Source organism: Psittacula echo (genome assembly GCF_963264785.1).
Source record: "Psittacula echo genome assembly, chromosome: 11".
Classification (NCBI taxonomy): Eukaryota; Metazoa; Chordata; class Aves; order Psittaciformes; family Psittacidae; genus Psittacula; species Psittacula echo.
Window position 1 is genome coordinate 18269850 of NC_137746.1, and position 19418 is coordinate 18289267.

Below are 19418 nucleotides of genomic sequence, written 5' to 3' on the forward strand. Positions count from 1 at the left end.
TACTTTGTGTTTATTACAACTTATTTAAATCAACAGATTTAACAGCTTCTGTCTTCATTCTGCAGATTAAGCTTTCCCAACAAGCTCAGGCCTTTGCCAATCCTTTGACCTCACAGGTTGTTCTAACCCCGTGTATACCCAGCCAGGAGGTTTCCCAGCTCACAGAGCTGGCTGGTGCAGCACCGTGCCATGGGCGCCAGGCGCACCTAAGAGATGGAGCGGGAGAAAGGCCATGGCACCACTGCCACCAGCGCGTGAGTGATAGGCGCTGTGGTAAGGGCTAATTGAATAAGTCCTGTGCATAATGCATGAGACTCGACAGGTCTGAATCATTCAGCTAGAGGATTTATGTGCATCTTCACGCTGTATAAACAGAAGCTAGCGGAATACATCTCCATACTTTCATCGTATTATCCCTATGGCATCCTCTCAATCTAGAGGGATCGAAAAGCCCACCAAGCTGCTTTTATTCACTTTCTTTTTATGTTTACATAGGGTGTATGTAAAACCACACACCACAGAGAAGAGCATGCTCACTTTTATACTAAACTGGTGTTTGAGGGGATTCACTATCGAATTAGGGGCAGAAAATATACGTGATTATGGGCACCATTATAATTGTTCAATTCTGCAGTGTGAGATCCATGTAAGATTAGCAGATACTTTACATCTAATTACAAGCAATTGTAGAAGAGCTGGTGTGGTCACAAAGGACCAGCAGAGCCACATAGCCCAAGTGTTCAGAGATTAAAGGGTTGGGATAGGTGAGGCAAAAGTGACTTCTCAACAGGCACTACCAAGTACAGTGCTTGAAACAGATAATCTCTGAATACAGGGAATGCATTTAGATGTGACCGATTCCTATACATATTCCTAAAACCAAACAAAGCACCTCCCACCCCCAAAATTCATCTCTCCCAACTCCTGGGAATCTCTCAGCACACAGTCTATGCAGTTTAACCTTCCTATTCTTGGCAAAAGCAGCTGAGAAGCAAGACAGCTTTCAGAACATCAACTTTCCCCAGATATACCTATGGACTAAGCAGATGTCTAAGAAGAACAACTAAAATCAAGAGACATCCCATTAAGAGAGGGTAGTCACCAGACTTTGCATTCATGCTGAGTTTGCAAAATAATTTTTTCATCAGGAAAAAGCCTGAAAATAAAATAAAGCACGTGGTATTTTAAAAAATACCAAGGATGAACCTGAAAAGGATATTTTGCTGAGAAACTAATCCAAATGTATTTTTATGTTTAAGAATTACTGGAAAATAGACAAATTTTTTTGTGTGATCAAATGTTTTCTTCAATTACCATCTTTTTGTTTTGCCAAATCAAACATTTTAAAAGGTTTTTCAGTCTCATCTCAACCAACTACTTTTCAGGATGGCAATGAAACCGAAAAATAAAGCTCAAACAGCAAACAAGTCTCTAGCTCACACAGACCCTCTGCACCGTGTGACTGAGCATCTAGTGGGGAAGGGCTGGGGACAGCAGGCAGTAGAGCAGCTCCTGGCCTGTTCGTGCTGCCCACAATTCCCATGCCATGTGCACAACCAGGGGCTCTAGTTTGGCTGCACCACTCCCCTAAGCAAAGAGTGAATAAAGATGAAGTGGATTTTAGAGCCCCAAAGCAATAGTAAGTCACAGAGGGGAATTAGACTTCTGTGTTTTATACTCTCAGTGTGTCTATTCCAAATTGCAATTCTTGTATATTTTACTGCAAGCTTAACCATAAATGTAGGTCACTTGCAGAGATGAAAGTCTGCTGCTTCGAGTGTAAAACATTCCTTACAACAAAGAGGTACGGAACTCAGAACTAATAGTCTGTCCAAGAGAATTATAGTTGCTAACTGATAATTACCATGTAAATTCAGACAAGGAATTATAAAAGATCTTATTAACAGGTATTAAGGAAAACTGCGATCCATCTGCTTCCAAGCACGCCATGATTTCATTAATAACTCCACTGCTCTGTTTTTTAATCATAGATGCACATTAGGTAAGAGCAATTAGAGCTCCTTCCTAACGGGGCACGTCTGCTGTATTCCCTTGAAGAGACAAAGATGACAATCTCCTGCACAGCTCACGTATCCATTACGTGATCTACAAACTTCCACTAAGACAGCTGAAGTCACAAACAGGAGGAATGTTCACCTTCTACTGAGAATACATCACGAAAAGTATGTCACAGGGACCTGAGGGGAAAGCTCAGTGTTTGCATTGCACAGAGCAAGCCTGACTGGCAGCCAAGAGGGAGAACAAGGAGCTACCTCTTCTCTCCTGCTTCAGAACGCTATGAGATGGCAAATTTATATGATTAACCTTTTGTTCTGTTAATCAAACAAAAATGCCTCCAGCAAAGGAATAAGTAGGAGCCTGCTTAATTAGAAATACAGGGAGCTACTCAGAAGTCGAGTGACTATGTGTCAGAAGAGAAATTCTGGGCTAGTGAATTTGTACCTGTTTGCTGTGTTTTCTATTGGTGGTATTATTATTACTATTACTATTGTTGTTATTATTATTATTATTATTATTTTAAACTACAACTAAATTATCTGTGTTGCTCTGGCTTTGCCTTCTTCCCCAGAGACACACTTTCACCAGCTATTACAGTACTGGCATGTTTTCTGCAAAGGAGATTCACCAGACATCTGGGTTGGGATACTCAGCTTGATCCAAAGCTGATCATCAAGATGAGCACTGATTTTCCAAAACAACCCATTTACTTGAACACATTTCCTGTGCTCCTGTGCTTCACAGTTGGCTAGAGATTAACCTTCAAGGACAAACACACCCCTGAAGAGTTAAAACACAAAAAAGTGTCATTTTATCTGTTACATGTACGGGGTATTCATAAATTACACTTTACAGAGGGCTCACATATGTTTTGTAGGTATTATTTGGGTATGTTTGCTTTTTCCCCTTCAACATTTAAGCCTGTTTTCTAAGGTCTGTGATACTGGGCTTGTCAGAATTTATCTGGCTCATTTAACACTAACATCTAATAACTCAGGATAGTGAATTGTGTATTTATATTCTCTAAAAATAAGACTACAGAAACAATAAATTTTCAAGTAAAACCTTTGAGGTTAGGTAAAAAGTAATAATCGACCTCTCCCTCCCTCCCCAGCAACGCACACAGAGAGCAAAAACACCTGAACCTGCATACCCATGAAGAACAAAAGCAGAGAACTAGTTCATCACTCCAGGTGGTAGAACTGTCAAGGATCAATCTGAGACTTACATAAGATAGAGGTTGCTAGAGTGAATCACAAATTATTTTAAGAAATCCCAAAAGGCATACAAATCCACAGAAAAATGACTAAACTTACATGCAAAACTTTCTTGAATGTTCTCTAAGACTCATTAGTGTCCCCACATTACTTTCTCATTCAGTCTTCTCTCATTCTAGCCATAAACCCATGCTCACTCCATTCAGAGTTCAGTCTAATGGACACTGGTTTCCAAGCTCAGAAAGCTCTGTCTTCCGTTTGTGCTATCCTGTCACTCGACCATGTGTTTTTAAAATGAGAGACCTCTAGTGTCTTCATGTGCTAGAGATCTCCCTGCAGTACAACTCAGTGTCTGCCAGTAGGCAGGGCAGAATCAGGTTTTGCACTTTGCCCTTTAATCTGTGGTATTCCTTCTTAGAGGGAGAAATATGCAGATTAACAAGCTACCATTCTCCCCATTCCTATTGCATCTTCCCAGTTGAGGTCTGGAAGATACACACCACTCGCATGTGAGAAAAGTTCGGTATTCCCTTAGCAACTCTAAAAGATGGGAAGATTATAAAAGTTATCAGAATTCAAAATGTTTCCATATATTAATTTTCCAAGTTGTCATGCTTAGTAAACCCTAAGTGATTGTCATCCAAAATGAACCGATCAAACTATGATATCACTTTGTTAGGATATATCAAGTCATATTGTGTTTAACTGTAGCCTCTTTTCATTTTAAACATGTGTAAAAGAAATTGGTCCATTATATCATTAACAATGTTAGCAAATAAACAGTAAAAGCACATTTGCTATATGTAGACTCTTGTAGTGTAGTGTAAACATTAGAAGTTTCCTTTCTGTCCACTCATGAGGTGAATGATGATGTAACTCTTGTTATTCCATATATTTAGTCTTGAACAACATCAGTATGATTTCTAAATCAGCCTAATGAATCATAGACATGATGAAACAGAAAGTACCTACTAAATCTTAGCAGCATGTAATTTCAGAGTATATATATTCAAAGAACTATCTGCACATCTGTTTCTTATTTCATATGAACTGTATATTATTTCAATGCATCACAATTATTTGTATGAAGCTAAAGTAGTTTAGTGTTTTATACATCTAGGTGCATATAGATGGGTAATCCAGATAACTTGAAAAGAATAAATGTATCCCCCAAAATTAAAAAACATCATAAAACATTACTGCATGCTTACATTGCATTAAATGTTATTCAGCTGAGATTCATGGTTTTTTACTCATTACTACTTCTTGATCATGCAACAGAACTCCAGGAATACCAGAAATACTGATCATAATTATAATTCATAAAATAACCATTACTTAAAAGACTAGAAATGTAGTAGTTTAATGTTCTACTACTATTTCTCTGGAGAAATAAGTTCAAGTTCAACCCAAGTCACAAGTAAAATGAGTGTGTTAGGCCTATTCCCTAGTGATTACTTGCCCCCATTACAAAATGAATGCACAATTCATCACAACTGACAACCTCTCCTCAAGAGATGCCTGAGACAGGAATAGCAGGGGTCTGAAAGTCAGAAAAGAGCAATGGAAGAACTGCAGGGGAAAAGCGTGCATCGTGCCTTAAAACACTACACTTGATTCTAACCAGTGCTTTCAGGTCTCTGTCTGAGGAGCACAGATTACTGGGTAGCTATAACATGAAAAGTAAGAAGCATTCCCTAGCTCCTCTTACATCTGAAGAGCTAACAAGACAGCTCACAAGCACACACACCCCCCCATCAGAATTTGCTGAAGTAGGTCTCAGTTGAGATCCATATTTTGCTATGTTTTAGGATTAACAGAAGCTGAACATAGAAAGCTAGGCATTGTTGAAAAGGCAATTCTGCAAGTGTTATTTATGTATCAGGTATCTCAGCATTGTGGGCAACCAGGAAAAGTCTTCTCCCATAGAACTGGCAACAAATATGCCTGACAAAGTCAGATCTCAGTAAATTGCAAATGTTTTACAGTGGCTGACACCATCCTCTGCTCGATAATTTAGTTGGCCAACCTTCAGCTGTGTTTGCAGCAGGAGGAATACACGCACTGTCAGTATGCAGCTAGAATGGAATATATGACTCCTTGACAATGGCTGAGGACTCATACAAGTACACTCGCATACTCTGATACCAGCAGAAAGGGACAGTGTCTCAAGGAAGTTCTAATCTGTGATTTTTCCAGTTTAACATATATTTAAGTACTTGGAAAATCATTACCAAAAATATGAGTCTTTGTTACTTAAGTTACTTACAGTCTTAAACACTGTGATCAAGTAGCAGCTTTCCTTGCTAGAGAAACAATGACATCTCTCCTAAAATTCAGGACTAATTGCCAGAACTTTCTATTCTTCCTTGAATATCTAATGTGACTGTGACAAAGATGCCAGAGTTCCCCTGAGGGTATCCAAGAGATCTCACAAAAAGTCATCACATTCCCAGGCCTTTTCCTAAAAGCAAAACAAAAGCCACACGGCTTGCTAGGTGAACAACTGCCATTTTTGATATACTATCTACAGGCAAGTTTAAAGTACTATTTAAAAAAAATTCCAATCCTATTATATATATATGATAGAATTCCTTATGGAAAACAGGCTGCGTTGGGCAGTGGCACAGCCTCCTGCTGATACTGCTCTTTAAGAAAAGGGCTGACTGAGAACTATGTAAGGACATAAAACAACTGAGCAACTGGGCCATAAAACAGACAAAATTCAAACCCATTAAGATAACATACACTGGAGAGGAGTCATCTTAATTCCACATATAAAATAATGAGCTCTGAGCTGACTGTTATCAAACTAAAGGGAAATCTGGGGCTAAATGATGAAGTACCCTAAAAGTTTTAAGTCAGTCAGACATTGAATAATTATGGGAAGAGAAAATAAAGCAAGGAATATTACGGCATCTCCCCTCATCTCAGAAAAGGCCTAGAAGAACCAAAGGTTGGAAGATCAGTAGAGAAGAGTACATATATGATTTGCCCATTCTTACAAGACAACCACTTTTGGATGCTGGAGGTAAATTAATGGATTATTTGATTTTTATCTAATGCAACACAGTTGCTCCTACACATACACAACACCCCTTGGTGTAGCTACTTCAAGCTCAGTGTTGCTTGGAGTATTTGCTGCTTTTTTACGTCTGTACCACAGCATGCGCCTACTCATTCACCAGCCCAGACAACCCAACGAATGTTTAGATCAACATATCATGGGCAAACCCTTGAATTTTTATGCCATAAAGCATTTCCTAGAAGCATTTCCTTTTAGGTACCTTAGGGCATAAGCTTTAGTACATCCAAATGAGCTGAGAACGCAGTATATAAAATAGCAATTGCTGACATGCCACAAAGTTTGTGCAGGTTTCTGAACCTAGTGTAATTATTCATGAGCACAATGGTAAATACTCTATTTAATTAATAGCAAAACAGAGTCAATTGTAATTAGAAGAGACAAAATACGTTGTTGGAGATCTCAGGGACACAAGAGGTAGGAATTTAACTTCTACATTTGATACCACAGATCAGGTAAAAATAAATCTCTGGAGTACAAGTACCTGGGGAATTTATGAACTTGTGTTGTAATATTAATGACTACAAATCCTACAGACGTCATGTAAAGCATTTGGATGAACTCCTGATCATACTGTCTCCTCTACTTGTGAGCATTCAACTGTTTGCAGGAAAGGTTAAAGTAATATTTCAAAACCAGATCATTTGATCTATGTTTAATACTACTGTTATAGAACACATGCAAAAAGTACTGCTTATTGACTGGATCACTGAAGCTCAACAACAAATAGACGCCTTACTTTCAAAGTCGTTCACTCTCAGTAAATCATCTTAATAATCAGTATGCTATTTGGTATGCACTATGTTTTCTTAATAAATTTATATGAAAACTTCATTTGGGAGCTCCATTTAAAGCATTATCAACTACACAACTTTACGACTTAACAGATCACACTATTTTCATTAAAGCAATAGGTTTGCCTGTGTTACAGCTAGAGAGCGCAATAAAGAACCATTTTTCTGTCTTATTTGTCCTACCCAAAACATTGAACTTCTCAGTCACTTTTTTTCGTTTACAGCACTGAAAATCCAGAATTCCACTAACTACAATGGCACTGCTGCATATCTGTATAGCTTGTAACATGTTTTTTCCACTTCTCCATCAATTAAGTTGATATTGTTACCCACATACAAGGTTCTATATGTAACCCATCTACGAGTTTATGCTTGTTAACTGTGTCTGAGCTTTTCAATAGTTTCACTTAAAATAACTCCTTGAAACTTTCCGAAGAGAATGGCTACATGAGGAAAGCCACAAGGACTTATTTCCCAGTAAGCTTAAGAAGCAATGAATGTAATAAATGCCAGGCTACCATTTCTGCCTTTTTACAGCTGCAGAGAGAATACAGCTCTGAGCTTCTCTAATCCAAGAGTGATCCTATGAACAGTCACAGTAAAACTTGAATTTCAGCACCTCGCTTTCTTGGACATAAGCTGAGGGAGGCAGAGGCAGACCCTTTGCTCCTGTGCTCTGTGTAAGGGGAGCGCTTGGTGCCTCCCCTGCACAGCAGAAATGTCAGGCGTGCTGCTTCTGCTCACCAGGGAGACATGGGAGATATTGTGCCTTTTTGAGAACAGAATGGAAAGGAAGGTTGGCTTTGCACAATCTGAAACATAAGAAAGCAATCCTTAGGCATAATTTCACCCTCAGCATGTAAACTCTTTTAGACAATAAACTGTTTAGAACAGAGCTTTTGCTTTAAAGCATCCAGCCCAAGAAGCATTTTATAGAAATCCCACAAAGGATCTCTGAATAAGTGTATTGTTATCATCAGCAACAAAACTTCTGCTGGGAATTATTAATTGCTTTCTTTTCAATAAATGTTATTAAAGATGAAAAAGGAGATGGAAGGAGGGCTATAAGATGGTTCATTGTCACTGCGTTCATACGGAAGAAATAGGAGAACCAAAAAAAGCAGCATTTTTTTTCTAAATTGGTCCCCCCCCTCCAAGCTGACTGATTTCTTTCCCCATGTGCGTCAGTAAACTGAATGGAATGAATTTTCAAAGCACAGAATGAAAGATATACCCACAAATCCTATTAGTAGTAATGTGATTTGTATGCTTATCTACCATGCAGTTCTTTGAAAGTTCATTCCTCTGTTCAACTTCAGTCTTTCTACTTCCAAAAACACTTGAAAAGCTTACCCACACTTGCAGTTACTTTGGGAGTGGGGAAAACTGAAGGATGTGGAAACCTGCCTTCTAGTTCCAAGGATAACAACAAGCAAGCAAAACTTCAGCCTGCAGAACAAGAGTTGTACCTTGGGTGGTTGTTAGCTCCCCAGTCACCATTCTGAGACATAATCTCTGGTTTACACTATCCAACTTTTCTCACTTCAGTCCTCTTTACTGAAATGCTTTGATTTTATGCCACTTTGAGCGATCTTTTTGTCACAAGAAGGGTAACAGCATTGCATGCTACCTTCAGAATCGGGAATCTCCCAACAAAGACCTTAAAAGAGAAGCAGAGTACAGTGCACTGGTCATTTATTCTTGTGACAGGCCTTAGATTGTACAGAGGATAGAAAACTGGCACAAGATTAATCAGTTCCTGAGACTATATAAAATGAACTCATGGCAATTTTAGGAGTCAAGGCTGCAGTCTTTTTGGATCTTGCATCTGAACTAAGTGGTTGCAACTAATAAGAAAAGTGTTTATATTTTTATTTACCTAAGCAGCATCTTTCAGCCTGGAAGATCCCAAATCACATTACACAATATCCACTTTATCAGCCTTGCCAAAATACTGCCACTTTTGAAATAGGCTTAGAATAGCAGAAAGGGATGCTCTTGCCTAAACAGAATGGAAAACCTCATTTTTCTGGAGCAATTGTGAGCATTTAATGTTAATGCAAAGCAAATTGAACCTAATTTTAATTTCACACCTAAAAGACACCATTATCATGAACAAAGTACCCAGCTCATCTTTATTCTGTTTCCAAGAGGAGAAAGAACCTAGCTGAGACTTGGAAGTGGTGTTTCAAGGAATATAGACACAAATATACTCTCCAAAATCGCCGATGCCTGAACTTACAAGAATTACAATAACTGCTTTACTTTGTAACCCTAAAAGATATCATGTCAAACATTTATTTGACTACGTTCATCTTCTGAAACTGTAACTGCCCTAACTTGTACAAACATGCTGAACAAGATTTTCTTAATCTAACTGTTTCAAAGCATTCAGACCTTGACTCAACCTCTGGTTGCTAGCCATAGTGAAAAGAAAATAGTTTTAACCTTTATTACTCCTTTACGTACACCAAATGCAGTGGAACTGCATGATTATGAATGCCCAAATATACCTCCACAGTGCAAAAGAAGTAATAGAATCAGAGAATGGTTTGGGTTAGAAAGGACCTTAAGATTGTCTAGTTCCAAACTCCTGCCATGGGCAGGGATGCCTCACAGTAGACCATGTAATTTCTAATCACAGAATATTTTCTTCCCTTAGTAAAAATTCTACAGAATAGCTTAATTTAATCACCTGACTGAAAAACCTTGCATGAATGACAAAATTTAAATTTTTACTCTCTACATAAAGTAATTATTGAAGTTAAAAGTTCATAACAAAGAGGAAATAAATCTGAAGATGAAAAGTAAATATGATTTGTTCTCACAAAGCTCCTCATTCATTTTCAACACTATGAGCTATTTATACTTCCCTCACAATATGCTTCAGAAGGTAGATAGATAGAAACATAGCCTAAATTGTGTCTTGACATTGAGATACAGGCACAGATTTTATTTAGCATCTACACAGATTCAGACCTTATGTATGCCTTGCAAAGCTCACATTTATGTGTTGTGAACTAGATGTCCTACTGATCCAGAAAAGAAACATCTATGAAAATCAAATATACAGCTTTTATTTGATAAATATATTATACAGTCAGTTATAGCCTTGTACCTCAGATTCTTTTATGTTTGTTTTTTTTCTTTTTAAAGTTTTTCCATTGTCCTCATATGATTTCTATTCAGCATTTCCCATAATGGGTTAACCATAACTGGGATATATCCTATTTTTAATCTTATACCTGCCTCATTCTTGCCAAATTTCCAAGTCTGAAGTCTGCTTATTTTGCCTTCACAGGAAAAAATTCTTTTCCATCAAAGCAGAGACTGAAAGCTTGCCCTTCTGCATCCTTGCCTTCCCAGCTTCCCATCTAGAACTCTAGAGCAGGTAAGGAAGTGCAGGCTGCAATGAGGACAGGATTTCAGTATGATCGTGCCAATCTGGAAGTACAATAGGAAACAGAGAAATCAATGAAGGGTTTACATGGTGCTAGGATTTTAGTGTCTGATCACTGCCTTCTTTGGAAGTGACAGACTGCAGCAAGTTACATTTTACAGGAATTTCTGCCTGTCTATGTTCATGTGTTATTATTGGTTGCATCACCAACACATCCTGTTATACAATTTCATGAGCAATTGTAGGAATGAAGAAAAGTTTGCATATGCTTTTTAAGTCCCAAGAAACATCATGACAGCACACCAGTTTACATAAGCCCACTTTGAGCAGCCTGGGCTTGTAGAAGGTGTCCCTGCCCATGGCAGGGGGTTGGAAGTGGATGAACTTTAAGGTCCCTTCCAACCCAGACCACTCTGTGATTCTATGATTTCAAACACTCTGCATTATGCATGATGGAAGACAATTATATTTAATTTGGACACCTACATCCCAATTTATTTAAGGAACATTATCATAACATACACTTAATTAAATATTAATATTATTATTACTTTTTAATCTATTATGTCTTTAATTGCCTTTTATAATTTTATAATGCACGTTTTTAAGACTAGCTCCATTTGATCTTCTTATTGATATAACACAATTCACAGCAGAGCTAGTAGAAATCACTGTTACAGACAGAGCTGGCTGTCCACAACAGAAAAGTGAAGCCTGCTTATTGTACAGAGCATCTGATACCTTATCATTTTAATGAAGCCTTCCGTCTTGCATACAAAGTGGTGCAGAAGCCAATTCCACTGTCTGAGGTCAGCAATGCAGAATGCTCATCATCAGTCAGTTTAGAGCTGTTTAAAATCAAGGCCCATTGTAATCAAGGTCAAAATTGTCACAAACTTCAGTGGAGAGAGCTTTACTTCAGAACTCCTCTATTTATTTTAAGTATCTGAGGCTATGAACATCATAAGAATGCTTAAAAAAAACATGTTTTCTACAAGCAACAGCAATGAGACCCATAAAAAACTTTACCCTCCAAAGTCAACAACATAAATTGCAGGGTGAATTGGACATGAGTGATAATGCATTAGCATACGCATCTCTGTATACAATTAATTAATGAATCATAGAATAAAATAGGAGCTAGATTACATATCCTCAAAAACCTTTGGCTTCAATTACATACACTTTGTAAAGCATAACTGAATTATGTTAAATGAGTAAGACAGTAAATTCTAATGTATGTGACCATATTACTTAATAACACCAGTAAAATAACCAGAAATTTTCTTTGAAGGAGAAGACAACTTATACTACAAGGGGCAAAAGCAATATATAGGAGCTACAGAACTACACATTAGGACCTTGTAGCTAACTCTCAAGTTCTGCTTCTTCATGTCTATAACACCCAGTTGGCCAGCAACCAAAGCAGGATTATACACCTTTTTTTTCTTTGATGGATGAAACAGTAAATCCTATATTTAAAAAGAACCCCAAACCCTAAACTAGATTGAAAACCCATCTAGCATTTCAGCTTTGCTCTTCTCTGTGAAATTCATTTCCCTTTTTCTTTCCTTTCAAGAATTTGCTTCATCTTGGAAGCAGGTATCAAAGCTGCTCCTCCATAACTTAAAAGAAAAATGACTAGAAACTCCTCAGTGTCACTATATCTGACAAGTTTCTGCAATGTATTTACCTCCTTCTTTCACAACGTTATTAACATTTAAGTATCCAGAAAGTGCTACAGCTGAGATTTTTTTCCATCCATTTCAATTTCAAAATGATGCATTTGATTTTATGGTCTAATAGAGAAAACCTGCTTCTGTCTCTTGGAAGTGGCTGTCCATACTAATTAGTGAGGAACACAATGCACACAACCTTTATTTTGCTCGGATCTGAAGAGAAATCTCAATGAAGACTACCAAACCTATTCATAAATCTTTACAAATTTCACCTTTTAGGACAGGTTTAAAAAAAAACCCCAACCCTGTGATAACACCTACAGTTATTTCACCATTTTTTCCATTTAAATGGGATTTTGACAATTTAATGACTGCATTCTTTCAAAAATAACAATGGTATTATAAGACTGTCATGTAAATGTAACTCAGGATTGCTATCAGTTCATAAAATTATTCCAGAAATCTGTTCATATCCCATGTTTTTGCAGAGTTTACGTATACTGCACCTCTTACTTTGTTGTTCAAAAGTATTTTAACATTTGCATTCAAGTCCTCAGAGGTAAATGTTCAGTTCAGATGCAGAATTAATAAACTTCCATCCCTATATTACAGAATGGCATTTTATGCAAAAGCAGTTCTCAAAGAGCCCAGTCCTTTGGAACGAACCAGGCTCCAGGGTATTGCATTGTTAGCACTCAGGTTGCCAAAAGCACCATAAGAAAACCTGCTTTCACACTGGGCTTTCTAAAATATAATATCACCCAATGCAATAAGTAACGAAGCTGAAATGATCCCATATTGTTCTTAACAATATATCTGACTGCACACTACCAGTGAGGTCTGAGGAAGGAACACATAATATTCTGCTGTATATTTCTGAGTCAGACCTGTGAAGTTCTTTGTGTATTTGAAATATTTTCAGGACTTATCTTCTCCATTTTAGCAAGCCAGACACAACATACTCCCTTGCCTCCTGTCAGGGAATAATGGGAGGGACTGAGCATGCAGTGGCTAAGCACTCTCATTGAAAAAACCAGGGGATGCTGCAATAATTGTCCTGAGAGGCTAGAAAGGAAACAAGACTCTATGCTGACAGCTTAGCTCAGCATGAACTCTCATTTTTCACATGGAGCTAATTAAAAACTGAAATTAGTTAAATATGGAAATGACACTTGCAAGCACTTTAGCTGAGTTCTGGCAAAATCCCTCTAGAGTGCTGCGACGCTACCTGCTGCTTCAAAACTCCCCAACTGAATTTCACAGTTAAAAGGCTGAGCAAAGGGAAAGTTATTACAGAGATTTCCAATTCAAAATGTGTCTGTAAAATTCTAAATTAAATTTCATGGTAGCCCTTTCCATAACTAGAGACATACTGTGCAGCCCAACGGCTGCACAAATACGGTGCTCAAATAACATCCCTGCATGTATTCTCTGATTATCTCACCTTTAGGCACTGTGCTGGTGGTGCCAGCACTGTGAAGCCCATAAGGATACCAGCACTACAATGCTACACAGATAAGCTGTGTACTGCTACTGAAGTAGTCATTTGGAAAGCATGGACGCACGGCACACAGAGGAATTATTCCTAAGCTTAACAGTAAAAATCTCAGAATATCAGAACCCAACGACCAAAATATCTTATGCCTCCTGATTTACCTTATATTTGTAAGTGCTGAATATATATCCAGAGAGGGGTCTATACTGAAACAAATTATATGGCCTATATATACCTATATCTCAAAGATTTACAGGCAAGGTAATAATAAAAAGCACTTCTGCCTATTTAAATGGGCATAAAGAACCAAGGGACTGGATATGTGTAAAAGGTAAGGTGACTGACATCAGCTTTTTGACTAAAGCACCATGTGAATTCCATTTTGGTGCACGTGACTTGCCCGGTATGCATAAAAGCAAGGGTATCTGCCCAAGGGCAAGTATGATTTCTGAATGCAATTTAACAAAACCCGCCCATGGAGCAGATAATTTTGGATCCATACCAAGGCATTCAGGATAGCCAATCACTTTCAGAACAACTGAAGCATTTTGATTTTATTGTTTTTCCTACATTCCATCCCTCTACCCTTGAGGCAATCCCCTCCCACTGGCCTGCTGCCACTATTGCACCAACAAATTTCTGTCTAGGAAAGCCAGCAAAAGATGCCACATAGCATGAAAGCCACTGTTACTCCCAAGTCTGCTGGCAGGGGGGATTGCTGCACCCAGCCTGCCAAAGCCTCTTCCCTGGCAGCTATCTGTATAATCTGTATATCATACCCAGGCTTTGCTAGTCCAGGGCCTTGAAATATCTCAGCTTACCCAGCTGGAGGGGATATGCTGCAGCTGCACCATCAGACCCTCTTATTTTATTGAATTTTGAATTGCAGTTTCAAAGCAATTCAAATGAATTTGCCCAAGGCCTCAGATCAGTAAAACTACTGATACCACCTGCATCAGGCTTCCTAAATTTGAAGCATTTAAAAGCAGGTGACAGGATAGAAGCTTTCAATGTAAAGGGCTAACACTCATGGAAAGCCTGTTAAACAAACTTGGTCATGCCCCTTTTTGGCAAGGAAGGAACTGTATGGCTTTCAGCCCAAATCTCACAATAGTACTGGTAATAATGGGAAATTCCATTTGAAATTATGTTTTAAATCATGTATATTTTTCCAGGTTAAAAAGGAGATATTTATTTGATCACTGAGTTCCATCTATTTTAAAGCTTTTATATGAGTGGAGATAAAGAGCAGACTATGATGAACATGAACTCTTAACAGGAGGGTGTATTAAGAAATCCAGGAACCAACATCCAGCAGGCTGAGTCCTCTTTCAAGTTTATGAAACTCCAATGAGATCATTACAACATGGGTTGCCCTCAGGGAGGAAATCCAAAAGCCATCCATGATCATAACACCCTCCCCTTCAAGTAATATTATTAATAATTCCCATTGTTTAATCATATTCAATACCCTTAAACATCCCAGATGGTGTTGAAATATAAGTATATACATCATTTAAGTCCTGCAGGGACACAGAGGCTAATGGCAAGACTATAGTAAACAGGTAATACACTTTGACCAAGGTCCTTTGTTTAGAACTTTACTTTTACAAAACACCGGAAGTGTGAATACCCAGAAAGGGCAGAACAATAATTAAAACAAAATAAACAAACTAAACCCCCTTGATGCCCAGGATCATATGTAGTTATGCTGAGCTGAGTCTCCTGCAGATTCTGCACTGCTAACATAGCCCAGATCTGTGAGCGAGAAAACCACTAATGTTTCCCCACTCATAATGCCATCCAATTCTTCTTCAGGCAACCAGAAGCAAAAGATTAAATTCCCTATCTAGTAGTTGTCCATGACCATGGTCCATCTAGAATGTGCCTGATTGACAGGTACAGGTTTAAAAACTACTGAGACACATACCTGCCTGGCTATGGCTGCCTATCTAACCAGGACCCAGAGCCTCAGCCAGAGGTAGCAGAGCATGTCAGCCAAAGTCCTTTGCAAGAACAAGGTGGTTGTGGTCCCAGCCTGGCACCTTCCCTTACTCACTTCATACTGAACAGGGATTCGGTGAGCTGAATATTGGTTCCCCTTGTTTCACTGCCCCCACTCTGCCTGTATGCACAGCCCTGTCCAGAGCAACGATATAGCAGATAACTAGTACCTACTTCTCTTGTTTGTGGGTTTTAACAGCACCCATATTAATTGTATGAGTAACTACAATATTTGGGGATCAGTATTCCTAAGGAGAGAAATTATTTATATCTTCTTCTCTCCCTATTCTGTCATCCTACCTGAGTATACCCACAGGAAGATACAGCTTGGTGAGGGAGCTAGAGGCAGAAATAGGGAGTCTGGGGAAGGGTACTGTCAGATACAATCAGGCAGCTTACTTTGAATGGCAATCATAAGGCAACAACTTATGCCTTTTAAAAGATCCCTAAAGAATAAACTATAAGGAACTTGCTAGAAAGAACAACGCATATTCCAATCAACTAATGATTGTACTTCAGATCTGCAATGAACATTCTCTCTCCAAAGTGCTTTCTCCTATACTCAGCACATGATGCACGTCTGGGTAAGCACCACTGGGATAAAGCCTAACGACATGCTTACAAGGGGACATCCATGCGGACAACTGCTTTTATCCCTAATGATTCTGGGGAAGTATTTACTCAAGAAGAAAATGAATAGTGGCTTAAAGGTGAGAAATTAAGACAGGATTTTCATCTTCAGGCGCTTAAAGGTGTTTAATCATTCTCTTGCTTTTTTCCTCCTCTTACACTCAGAAATATTCAATAAAGTTTAAAAAGTTGAATGAAGGAAAAAACCTGAGCCTGCAGCCTCACTTCAGGGAGGAATTAGAGAAAAGGGAGCAAAAATGGGCTGACAGACAGAAATAGATTATTTATTCTTTCCATAACCAATATAGCATAGCGGTGTGAGCCAGGGAATTACACCTACCAAACACACACACTACAGCTATCTTTGCCCTTGTAGGAATCATTTCAGTGCTCAGAAGATGCAGCATGCACAACCCAGCAATGGCATCCTTGTGACATAAACCAGCCTCCATATGCAGAAAGCAGTAGAGCTAAGATTATTCCCAAAGCTGGGGCCAAGAAAGGGCTACTGGTTCCAGGAGACTGGCGAGCCAGGTATCCCCAGAGAGTGTACAAGCTGGTTCTTTGAGCCATAGGCGAGAACAACACTCCTAAGATCGTTCAGCTTCACTCTGAACTGCTGCCTCATACCGACTTTCTCTGTAAACAGAGCCTAAAATCATCCCATAAGGGGCAGAAGGAATAACTTTCTGTCTCTGCCAGATACAGGCTTCTCAGTGGGAGCTACTCAGGTTTTGCTCTGTAAAGTGATTCTGGCATCCTAGATAGTCAATTAATGAATTCTTTAAATTGTAAAACTTTAGTCAAGGTCATTTGCAAATACAAACCTTGAGTTCAATTATGTTCTATCAGTGGATGACACAATTACAAGAAAAAACCTGTTTTTAAAACTCAACCATCTTTTCCCCTTGGTTATCAATTTTTAAATACAGGGCAAGAAAAAAGTGTGCTTTTGAGAAAATTCTGAACACATAAATGTTTCAGATCAGTTCTACTGCACAGAAGAAAATGTTTCTTTTAATAGTGTGATTTGATGTAATTTGCCTTATGATTTTTCTTAAGGTACAGCAAATGCTGAACAGAAAATGGCACATATTTCATTTCAAGATACAGAGCCAAATTCATCCCTGCATCTTTTTCATGCCCCATTGGTCTAAGCCAATTATTTTCAATGTAGCTATATCACTGTGAAAAAGGAATAATGCAATCATGAATCAAGTCCATACTATTTTTCATGACAATTCCACTTCAGCAAAGCCTTAGATATAACCTAGTGAACCACAGATCACAGTAATATTTTATAAAATTTATTCAACAAAACGTATTAAACAAACTTACCTTTCTGTCTGTATCTTAGTAACTTAGCAACCCTTAAAATATCTGAACAAGCTTCCTAAATCTTACCTACAAATGCAGACTTTACTTTTGAGTATTCTCTGTGCCAGCATTGATGGCCATAATTGCAAGAATAAATTTTGCAGAATGGGGCTGTAACAGACACATTTTACCTGTATCTGCACAAAGTCCTTAAGGTACCTCTTAATTAATGGTATCATTTTCTAGGCTATTCACTAGATCTGTCATGTAAATTCAATGGCAGGGATATTAAGGCTTCATTACAGGAGATACAACAATAAAAGTATCCCTAAATAGCTTACGTGTTCCATGGCCACTTGTCGCATGTTTTATGGTTTCTACTGATTTCAGTCAGAGCACCCAAAGTGAGCTGGAGGAAAGAGCCTGCCCTATGGTACTGCATCTTGGGCTCGAGCATCCTTCACAGCACCAGTTTGATGCTCCATGACCAACGGTGGCCAATGAAATACCACAGGTGCGCTATACCTTAGTATGAGCCCATTGCCAGAGAGCCAAGAACAGGGCTAACTGAAGTTCAATGTCTACATGCAGAACAGTGAAATGAAACTTAATTCCTCAGGGAAAAATGCAGTGGGACTGTATGAAAACTGCAGGAGCTGGTGAATACCAATTTTAGTCGTATCTTTAAGTAGATGGCAATAAACCATTATTATTTGCAAGGAAAACTCATTTACACTAAAGCAACCTGCAGTTTTCCCTTGCAAGAGCCAAGAAGCAGCTTAACTCTGCACACAGAGGGTACAACCACTGTCAGCTTTGTGAAATGAGGGAGCATGCAGTGTCAACAGGACCATGTCTAAGTGATAATTAGACCCAAGTAAGAAATCTGGGGTTAAACCCTGTAATCTTAACTCAAGATTGCTCCCTCAGTACCTTTTCATCAGCTTGTTTATGATTTAGAGTTTAAATTAAAGCTTCTAACCCTGAGCTCAGTACTGTGGAAAGAAAAACATTTCAGGAAAGCCTGGGTCTTCAGTCAGCTACTGAAAGGGCTACATCCTCTCTGCTTGGGCTTCCGGGGCTCCTTACCTGTTGTAGGAAAAACAGATGTTTTGTGAGCTGGGAAACACATTCTTGTCTTTGCCAGTGCCAGGCTGACACTGTGGATGTCACTGGTCACCCCTCGCTCCTCACACACCTCATGGCTTCCCGTCGCCCCTGGGAGGCCCGCTGCAGCCTGCAGCCAGGCCAGGAAATGGCTGTCATGGCTGCCTGTGCGCTGCCAGCTCCCCCTCCACTGCCAGGCCACCTGCCAGCCCATGCCCGGTGCTGCACAGGGTGCCCCGACTGCCGCGAGCATGTTCCTCGAGAGGAGCGGGAGATGCAGCTCCTGCCCCTTCAGAAACCCTGTAACCAAACCACGTACAGTAAATCATGGAGACACAGAATCAGCCAGGTTGGAAAAGAGCCTCAAGCTCACCCAGTCCAACAGCACTGCCAAGGCCACCACTAACCCATGGCACTGAGGCCTCGTCTCCACGGTGTGTGAACGCTTGCAGGGATGGTGCCTGCAGCCCTGCCCTGGGCAGCCTGTTCCAATGCCTGAGCACCCTCTGGGGCAGGAATTGTTCCTCAGCTCCATCTAAACCTGCCCTGGTGCAGCTTGAGGCCGGTTCCTCTTGTCCCATCCCTTGTTCCTTGGGAGCAGAGCCCAGCCCCTCCTGGCTCCATCCTCCTCTCAGGCAGTTGTAGGGAGCGATCAGGTCCCCCCTGAGCCT

The 19418-nt window shown here is 39.4% G+C and overlaps 1 protein-coding gene across 5 annotated transcripts in view; it reads right to left on the reverse strand.

Moving 5' to 3' along the window:
* TENM2 (teneurin transmembrane protein 2) overlaps positions 1-19418 on the reverse strand; it is a gene marked incomplete at both ends in the record, with an annotated part of 540785 nt that overhangs the window by 129924 nt on the left and 391443 nt on the right. The window lies entirely within an intron of this gene.